Here is a 9,596-nt window from a genome sequence, read left to right as displayed (position 1 = left end):
AATCACTTCTTACTCTCACTTTATATTACTAGGCCCACTTAGAAGTGACCAAGCCCAATTTGCTTTTAGTACTGATTTGAAATAGCCCACAAACAAATGAGTGCTAACCCAAAACACTGAAGAGCCCATCACCATCAGCATTGATAGTTCAGTAGAAGTAATAGAGGCTTCCTCTCCTCAGTTGAATCTAAAACATGTAAAAGATTTGAGCCATTCTATGCAAGCCCCAGAATAACACCATCCTACAAAGAAAAAAGCTCCAACATCAAAGATAAATCCAGGCGAATCTGACTTAGATCTCAATCAACAGTGTTGCCCAGATGACTAACACAAGAGGGGGGTGAATTGAGGTGTATTAAAAAATTAACAATTATAAATCAAATATATAATATAAAATATAAACAAAATATGAAATAACAATAAATATAAAGAGTAAGGGTAAGAGAGAAGCAAACTCAGTATGTTAACGAGGTTCGACCCCACTGCCTACGTCCTCGCCTCAAGCTACCCCTTGAGGATTCCCAAATTCACTATTCAACCTCCTTCAGGTGGAGATAGAAACCTATTACACTTTTGAACAACACCGCTACAAAGGATCCGTGTAGAACACCCTCTACACTTGCAATCACCTTACACGTGGTGATTCAACTATTCCCCGTGTAGAATACTTTCTACACGCACAAGGGTTATACACACCCTTTTTCTGATACAAAAGCTGATAGTGGGTAGGTTATCAGAAAACACTCCTCAATGAGTGAAATAAGAACAATACAGCGCAAACTATATCTCTCAAAATGAACAAGGATTAAGGCTCAATGCTTAGAGAAGAGAGAATGAAAGTTTTGAATGAATGTTGTATGCTCTTAGTGTTGTGAATGTGAAGCTCTCAAATGATCTATTTATAGGCATATGAGACTTCATATTCAAATTTAAAAAGATTCACATGTCAAAGACAACATCATTTACTTTTTCAAAAAATTCAAATAAAAGGTTCTTCCTTTTCAATTATCAAAGACAACATCATTCATTTTTCAAAAACTTCAAACCTAATCTTTTACTTTTGGTATATGACAAAAGGAGCACACTTTACTTTTCAAAAGATTCAAACCTAATCTTTTACTTTTTGCATATGACAAAAGGAGCACACTTTACTTTTCAAATTTTCAAACAAAATCATCTACCTTTTGGATAAGTCAAAAAAAGCGCATCAATCACTTTTGAAAATATTCAAATAAAACAACACATGTGAAAGATGACAATCAATCATCTTTAATATTTTCAAAGTTTAACCCTTTAATTAAGGTATGCACATGTGAAAGATGACAATCAATTATCTTTCAATAGTTTCAAATTTAATTTTCAAAATATTCATGCACATGTTGAAAATGTATTTTAATGTTTTATGATAAAATATTAATTTTGAGCTTTAATCCTAATTTCGAATTTAAGAGATTTACAACATTACTCTATGACTTTAATGTGAACTTGTTCCCTTCTTGCTCATGCTTGTTTTCTTGATGTGCTTGACTCCATTGTGTAGACAACTTGAGCTTGAGACTTCTTTATTCTTTGAATTCATTTGTTATCATCAAAATCCATGTGTAGATATATAATTACACAAAACTTGAAACATTGGGTTTAACAATCTCCCCCTTTTTTATGATGACAAATACTTGATAGAACCTGAAACCTGTATTAATACTTAAGCTCCCCCTGAGAATGTGCATTAGTTTTTCAAGTAAAAGTATAAATATGATTCTAAGTATATATAACAAGTTTAGCAATTTAAACAATGTTAATGTTCTAGTCTAAAACTTCTCCCCCTTTTTGCATCATTAAAAAGGATCGGCAGCAAGTAAGTAGACTGAAGAAAACGGTGCGTTAATAGACATTGTAGATAGTTAAAAAAGAAGCCGTCCGTGACCCGACAAGTGCTGCAAAGCCTCGAGGCCTAACTCTATGAATTTAGTGCGGCTGAAGATTTAAACAATCGCCTGATGTTGTTGACAAACGGGATTGAAGGCTCTAAGTTTCTATAAAAAAATGATCATTTTCATCTATCAGATGCCAAAAAAAATACATCACTTCTTGACCTGAGTTCTGTTTTTCCACAATGATAGAATGGCTAAGCAATTCTCTTCCACTAATGTTCTAGACTTGAATCAGGAACCCTTGACGCAACAATCATCAATCTTCTCTCCTAAGGCCGTCAATACCATGATAGGAGCAGAGAACCGTTTTTCTAGTAAGGCTGATTCTGAGATTATTGCAGAATCAAGAATGCTCAGTAGTGAATATGCTGCCTCTGTTACGATCATGTCTCGGAGGTTAATGGCGAGGGTGAGTGAGATTGATCATCTTAACATGCAAATATATGAGTTACGACAGAAGCTTGCTAATAAGGATAGTGAGAATAAAAGGCTAAAGTAAGAAAACCAAGAGTTGAAAAAATTTACAGATTCGTATGCTCATGATCTGCAACCACGAATAGAGGAGCTGGAACGAGAAAGGGTTCAGATACAAGGTCAACATCGGCAGATAACAGCAGAGGTTCATCGTTTACTAGAAAAATAGGGACAATCTACTGTTAATCTCGCTGGCTTAGTAAGAAAACTTTTGACAATGTGTATCCAGCATATCTTGTATTTCTTTTGACTAAATAAGATTTGAAGAGACAATTGTTTGTCTTGTTCTTTTTGTTATCTCTATAAAATCAGTCTTAAAGTTCATCCGATTTGTATCAAATCTTATTCTCATCTCTATAACTCATCTGCATTCCTTCAACATTCTCGCTTTAAGTTTTCAATTCTTTTCTCAATGGTTCATTCTTCTAACATTCCTTTAGATTCATCCATGAGGTATTCAGCACCTCAACCTCCTGTCCTTTCTGCCGCTACCATTGGTGCCATGTTGCAGCAAGAGAATAATAGTTTGGCTAATAAGTCAGACTCCGATGCTATCTACGACTTGGTGAGTCTTGGGACTCGCTACTCATCCTCAATTGTTGCTTTTTCCCAGCAAGTACAAGCCAAAAACCATGAGGTTGAAAGGCTTAAAGAACAAATTGTTGTACTTCAACGAATTGTTCAAGAGTCTCACACAAGGAAAGGAATCATTCGGCAAAAGAATAAACAGTTGAAATCTCTATTAGATTCTCCATTCCGCTTGCCAGTTCCCATGGATAGGGATGCATGATATTGTATGAAGAGAATGAGCGTCTCAAACATGAGGCTAAGAACCTCAAGTTTATGTAAAAGTATTTAAAAAATATCTTTCTATTTTTATGAACTCTGATCTATCTTTTAAGAGATATTCATAAGATGCATCATACCTAATTCTCTTCTAATCATACACAATCTATCTTCCGGTAAAGGTTTTGTGAATATATCTGCTAACTGATTGTGTGTGTTTGTGAACTCTAGTACTATATCACCTTTCTGCATATGATCTTGAAGAAAATGATATCTTATTTCAATATGCTTAGTTCTAGAATGTTGTATTGGGTTCTTTGAAAGATTTATAGTACTTGTATTATCACATTTGATTGGAATGTGATTATACATGAGTTTAAAATCTTCAAGTTGTTGCTTCATGTAGAGAACTTGAGCACAACAACTACCCGCAGCAACATATTCTGTCTCAGCAGTAGATAGTGCAACAGAATTTTATTTTTTACTAAACCAGGAAACTAGTGAATGACCTAAGAAATGATATGCTCCACTAGTGCTTTTTCGATCTATTTTACAGCCAGCATAATCTGCATCTGTGTAGCTGATTAGATCGAAAGATGTGTGCTTAGGGTACCATAACCCTAGGTTAATTGTACCACTAAGATATCTAAGAATGCGCTTAACTGCAATTAAATGTGATTCTTTTGGAGATGATTGAAAGCGTGCACATAAACACACACTAAACATAATATCTGGTCTACTGGCTGTTAAATATAATAAGCTACCAATCATACCTCGATATATTTTCGAGTCAACTGGTTTACCAGATTCATCTTTATCAAGTTTAGTTGATGGACTCATTGGTGTTCCAATTTCTTTAGCATTTTCCATCACAAACTTCTTCAGTAATTCCTTAATATATTTTGATTGATTGATGAATGTCCCACTTTTTACTTGCTTAATTTGCAATCCGAGAAAGAATGTAAGTTCTCCCATCATGCTCATCTCAAATTCTTCCTGCATAGTCTTAGCAAAAACTTGACACATATTTTCATTAGTAGCACCGAATATTATATCATCAACATAAATCTGAATCAAAAGAATATCATCATTTTCATATTTAATGAAAAGAGTTGTGTCGATTTTTCCTCTTGAAAACCTTTTTCAATCAAGAAACCACTGACTCTCTTGTACCAAGCTCTAGGAGCTTGTTTAAGTCCATATAGTGCTTTTGTGAGTTTGAAACATGATTTGGGGAAATATGATTTTCAAAACCTGGAGGTTGCTCAACATATACCTCTTCATTTATAAAACCATTTAAGAAAGCACTTTTAACATCCATTTGAAAAAGTTTGAAATCTTTATAACAAGCATATGCAAGTAACATTCGAATAGTTTCTAATCTTGCGACTGGTGCATATGTCTCATCATAATCGATTCCTTCTTCTTAATTAAAACCTTGGGCTACAAGTCGAGCCTTATTTCTAGTAATGATTCCAGACTCATCTTTCTTGTTTCTAAAAACCTATTTTGTTCCAATAATAGTATGATTTTTGGGTCTAGGAATAAGTGTCCAAACATTATTTCTTTCAAATTGATTCAACTCTTCTTGCATAGCTAGAATCCAAGATTCATCAAGAAGTGCTTCATCAATATTTTTAGGTTCAATATGAGATAGAAAAGCAGTATAATTGCAAATATTTCTAAAAGATGATCGAGTACTTACACCTCGTGAAGGTTCTCCCAAAATTTGTTCCACTGGATGATCTTTCACAAATTTCCACTGTTTGGTTGCATCTTGTATTAAATTTTGATGATCTTTCTTGTTGGCTTCATGTTGAACTTCCTCTATTGTGTTCTCTTTGTTGAGATTGAGACTTTCCGTGTTATTTATACTTCCTTTCGAGTTGTCTCCAAATGTCACGTGTCTTTCTTCTTTAGATCTAAGATCAAAGAACTTAGTCTTGTCTCCTGTCATGTGTCTTGAACATCCATTATCTAAAAACCACTTGTTTTTGCTTGTGGATGACTTCATGCATACCTATAAAAACAATTAAAATGATTTTTCTTGGTACCCAAATTCTTTGGGTCCTTTATTTATTAGTATTAGAAGAAACAAGATTTTTAGTTACCCATATGGCCCTAATAGTCATTGTATGATTTCTTCTAATAGGACAAGTATGATAATTATGACCACTTCTATTACAGAAATTGCAAATAGCATGTGACATATATAAAGAACTTGAATGATTATAATAATATCTTTTTTTGACAAAATTATTTTTATGAAAAGAATTTTGAATATTGGTCTTTGATGTAGAAGGATTATCAAAGAAATTTTTATAAGGTTTGTATTTTTGTTTTGGCATATATCCCAAACCTGCCTTGTCAAAAACACATCTTTGACTACCAAGAAGTTTTTCAAAATTTCTTTTTCCATTCGTAAAGTTTTCAACAATATTTTCTAAATCGGTTTTTTTCTTATTCAACTCAAGATTTTCATCTTTCAAAATGATACTTTCTTTTCTTAAAATATTAATTTCGTTTGTTAAAGAAGAATTTTTCTTTTTCAAAGCAGTATAGTTAATACCTAATTTTTCAAATTCCTCATAAACCTCTTCTAAAACATTTTGTAATTCTTCATATGAAAGATCTTCAATATTATCAAGATTTGTTACCTCAATGTCATCTTTAGTCATAAGACAAAGATTTACTGATTCTCCATTGCTTGCTTCACTATCTGAACTACTTGAATCATCATCCATGTAGCTTTCATTGCTTTCTTGCCCTTGTTTCGATCTTTCTTTAGCAGAGGACAATCTGGCTTGATATGACCAGGCTTATTGCATTTATAACAAATTAAAGTGTCATTTTTACCTGAATCTTTCTTGGAAAACTTTTTGAAGGATTTCCTCGGAGGAGTTCTATTTTTCTTCAAGAACTTCTGAATTCTTCTTATTATCATCGCAACTTCTTCGTCATTTTCCTCATCTTCATCACTTTCACTTTCATGAGGAACAGTTTTAAGTGCTAAGCTCTTCTTTGGCTTTCCTTCTTCTTCTCCTCTTTTCAATGTGTACTCATGGGTAATAAGTGACCCGATGAGTTCATTGACTTCGAGCTTCTTGAGGTCTCTAACTTCAAAAATCGCTGTAACTTTTGATTCCCAACGTTTTGGTAAAGAGTTGAGAATTTTTCTTACTATCTCCACCTTGGAATAAACTTTGTCAAGAGCTGTCAAGCTGTTTATGATGTTAGTAAAATGAGTGTGCATACTAGAAATAGATTCATCATCATTCATCTTAAACATTTTATATTCATGAGTAAGAATATAAATTTTTGATTCCTTGACTTGCGAAGTTCATTCATAAGTTACTTCCAAGTTATCCCAAATTTCCTTTGCCGTAACGCAATTCATTATTCTATTAAACTCATTTCCATTAAGAGCATTATATAATAAATTCATAGCAGTTAAATTCAAAGTATAAAGTCTATCGTCTTCACGATCAAACTCTTCTTCTTCCTTTTTGAACTTTACTCCATCAACCACTTTTGTTGGAATAGAAGGTCCATTTACAATGCATTTCCAGATTTCTCGACCTTGAGCCTGAAGGAATATTCTCATTTTAACTTTCCAGAATGAGTAATTATCTCCACAAAAGAGTGGAGGCCGACTGCTAGATTGACCTTCACCAAATGAAGCTGAAATGTTAGCCATAAGATCTTAACTCAAAAGATAGTTAATCTTATAATAGAGCTCTTAGCTCTGATACCAATTGTTGCCCAGATGACTAACACAAGAGGGGGGATGAATTGAGGTGTATTAAAAAAATAACAATTATAAATCAAATATATAATATAAAATATAAACAAAATATGAAATAACAATAAATATAAAGAGTAAGGGTAAGAGAGAAGCAAACTCAGTATGTTAACGAGGTTCGGCCCCACTGCCTACGTCCTCGCCTCAAGCTACCCCTTGAGAATTTTCAAATTCACTATTCAACCTCCTTCAGGTGGAGATAGAAACCTATTACACCTTTGAACAACACCGCTACAAAGGATCCGTGTAGAACACCCTCTACACTTGCAATCACCTTACACGTGGTGATTCAACTATTCCCCGTGTAGAATACTTTCTACACGCACAAGGGTTATACACACCCTTTTTCTGATACAAAAGCTGATAGTGGGTAGGTTATCAGAAAACACTCCTCAATGAGTGAAATAAGAACAATACAACGCAAACTATATCTCTCAAAATGAACAAGTATTAAGGCTCAATGCTTAGAGAAGAGAGAATGAAAGCTTTGAATGAATTTTGTATGCTCTTAGTGTTGTGAATGTGAAGCTCTCAAATGATCTATTTATAGGCATATGAGACTTCATATTCAAATTTAAAAAAATTCACATGTTAAAGACAACATCATTCACTTTTTCAAAAAATTCAAATAAAAGGTTCTTCCTTTTCAATTGTCAAAGACAACATCATTCATTTTTCAAAAACTTCAAACCTAATCTTTTACTTTTGGTATATGACAAAAGGAGCACACTTTACTTTTCAAAAGATTCAAACCTAATCTTTTACTTTTTGCATATGACAAAAGGAGCACACTTTACTTTTTAAATTTTTCAAACAAAATCATCTACCTTTTGGATAAGTCAAAAAAAAAGCATCAATCACTTTTGAAAATATTCAAATAAAACATGCACATGTGAAAGATGACAATCAATCATATTTAATATTTTCAAAGTTCAACCTTTTAATTAAGGTATGCACATGTGAAAGATGACAATCAATTATCTTTCAATATTTTCAAATTTAATTTTCAAAATATTCATGCACATGTTGAAAATGTATTTTAATGCTTTATGATAAAATATTAATTTTGAGCCTTAATCCTAATTTCGAATTTAAGAGATTTACAACATTACTCTGTGACTTTAATGTGAACTTGTTCCCTTCTTGCTCATGCTTGTTTCCTTGATGTGCTTGACTCCATTGTGTAGACAACTTGAGCTTGAAACTTCTTTATTCTTTGAATTCATTTGTTATCATCAAAATCCATGTGTAGATATATAATTATACAAAACTTGAAACCTTGGGTTTAACAAACAGTGTGCAAAAAATCTAAACTAGCTTAAGTAAGCTCAAAAATGCCTCCCTCAACACTAGTTTGGAATTGCGCAGGACTAGCCCCACCCAAAGCAATTAGATCTATAAGGGAAAATATTAGGCATTATAATCTAGATATTATTTTTTTGTTGGAAATCATGGTGCCTACAGAACACACCTTAGCATTGTAAGTAGTTTTCGTTTCCATCATTTTGTAAACTTTCCAACCTCAGAAAACAAAGGAGGTCTTCTACTTGTTTGGCGATCAGGTGTAAATATAGCACCGATCAATATTAATATGAATGCTATCTCTATTTTAATCTACTATGGCCCTTCATATTATCCATGGCTCATTACTTATGTGTTTACCCCATCTCATTGGCGATTCAAAGCAAGTTTTTGGAAACAAACTGAAGACATAATCAAGGCCTTTCATAGGCCATGGTGTTGTATAGGCAACTTTAATGATTTGGTAAATCAATCAGAAAAATTTGGAGGGCGTCTTGTTGCAACTTCCTATGGATTGAAAAAAGTAATGGAAAGTCAATGTCTAATTGATATTGGATACATAGACCCATATTTTATGTGGAAAAACAATCGGCATGGTAAAACACTAATTCGAGAGCGATTGGATCACGGTATACCAAGTCAACAATTGAGACTGCTATCTCTAGATGCCACCCTCGAGCATTTAACATCTTCAACTTCAGATCATTACCAACTATTGCTAAATACAACAACTCAAAAAGATCGGCCACGCTCCTTTAAATTTGAAGAATGTTTTATTCATGAATCACTTAGTCATATGATAATTCAAGAAGCTTAGAGCAAGCAATTCAGATGAACCTCAACTTATATTTGTTGCAAAAAAAAAAAATCAATGTTACCAAAGACGCTCTCAAATACTAGAACAAAGTCCATTTTGGAAAGATCCTGGTTAACATTCAAAAAATAAAAAGGGAACTCCTTGAAATACAATGTTGCGTACCATCGGAACAAAATCAGATAAAGGAACAATAGCTCCAATATGATCTCCAAAGGCACCTTAAAAATAAAGAAGTTTTGTGGCCTCAAAAACCCTGCATCTCATGGTTGACAACCACGGACCACAACACCAAATTCTATTGTTTGTCAACAACAATCAGGAGATGAAGGAATGCCGTCGACTCCATTAAATTAGTCCTAGGTAAAATGTCTATGGATCAATCTTTAATTGAATCTTCCTTTATAGATTACTTTCCAACCATATATGCCACCTCAAATCCAATCTTCCCTGGTCATCTTGAAAACCTTTTTGAGAGGCAAATTTC

The sequence above is a fragment of the Carya illinoinensis genome, chromosome 15, assembly GCF_018687715.1.
Source record: "Carya illinoinensis cultivar Pawnee chromosome 15, C.illinoinensisPawnee_v1, whole genome shotgun sequence".
Taxonomy (NCBI): Eukaryota; Viridiplantae; Streptophyta; class Magnoliopsida; order Fagales; family Juglandaceae; genus Carya; species Carya illinoinensis.
This window is presented reverse-complemented; position numbering follows the sequence as displayed.